The 1,216-nt window shown below is 44.2% G+C and overlaps 1 non-coding gene across 1 annotated transcript; it reads left to right on the top strand.

Annotated features, from left to right (window-relative positions):
- Positions 1–557: 557 nt before the first annotated feature.
- LOC112787711 (small nucleolar RNA R71) lies at positions 558–661 on the top strand. The gene has a single exon (XR_003195108.1). It is a non-coding gene; the product is annotated as a small nucleolar RNA R71 (small nucleolar RNA).
- Positions 662–1,216: the final 555 nt, after the last annotated feature.

Here is a 1,216-nt window from a genome sequence, read left to right as displayed (position 1 = left end):
AGGGTTGGTTATGTGGGTGCTGATATGGTCTAGATGTGAAATGTTGGTGGGCTGCATTGTTGTTGGGATTTGAACGTCTTTGATCTAGGCCTTGGTCTTGTTGATTTTCCCACCCAAAGTTTGGGTGATTCCTCCATCCAGGGTTATAGGTCTTAGAGTATGGATCATGGTTTTGCCTAGGTGAATTCCCAATGTAGTTGGCTTGCTCCTGACTACCCTCTACTTCTTCATTCACTCCTTCTTGGGTTGTTGATGAAGTAGTGATTGCTGCTACTTGGTTCCTTTCCATCTTCTTGGTGAGGTCAGCCAGCTGCTGGGTAATGAGTTTGTTTTGGGCTAGCAGAGCATCTACATTGTTTAGCTCCATTACTCCTCTAGTGTTGCCTCTTTCAGAAGCATAGAAATAGTCATTCTCTGCTACTATTTCAATGACATCTATGGCTTCCTCAATGGTCTTTTTCTTGTTCAAAGATCCTCCGGATGAATGGTCTACGGCCTTCTTTGACTCATAAGAGAGCCCTTCATAGAAAATGTGCAGCTGCACCCATTCATTAAACATGTCAGGTGGACACCTCCTTGTTAGGTCCTTAAACCTCTCCCATGCTTCATAAAGAGTCTCACCATCTTGTTGCCTGAAAGTTTGGACCTCAGCTCTCAGCCTATTGATTCGTTGAGGTGGGTAGAATCTTGCTAAGAATTTGTTCACTACATCTTCCCAAGTTGTCAAGCTCTCCTTCGGGAAAGACTCCAGCCACTTGGCTGCCTTATCCTTGAGTGAGAATGGAAATAAGAGCAGTCTATAGGCGTCAGGATGAACACCATTAGACTTCACTGTGTCACATATTCTCAGGAAGGTGGTTAGATGTTGATTGGGGTCTTCTTGGACACTTCCTCCGAACGAACAGTTGTTCTGAATAAGGGTGATGAGCTGTGGTTTTAGTTCAAAATTGTTGGCATGGATTGATGTAAGAGCCTAAAACTCTTTTATCCTCCCCAGCATGATTTGCTCGACCTCCTCCGCCATGGTTGTGAGCCTCTTCCTCACGATGTTCTTCCATGTTTTCTTCCATGTTTGGTTCAAAGTATTCCTCCTCTTCCTCAGCACCAACCACTCTTTTTCCTCTTGCTTCCCTTCTTAATCTAAAGAAGGTTCTCTCAGGTTCAGAATCAAAGGAAGTTGAAGCCCCACTTCTTCTCCGTGTCATATAACCAACAA

This window comes from Arachis hypogaea, chromosome 20 (assembly GCF_003086295.3).
Source record: "Arachis hypogaea cultivar Tifrunner chromosome 20, arahy.Tifrunner.gnm2.J5K5, whole genome shotgun sequence".
NCBI classification, from domain to species: Eukaryota; Viridiplantae; Streptophyta; class Magnoliopsida; order Fabales; family Fabaceae; genus Arachis; species Arachis hypogaea.
Note: the sequence above shows the minus strand (reverse complement) of the source record. Positions and strands in the feature narration are given on the sequence as shown.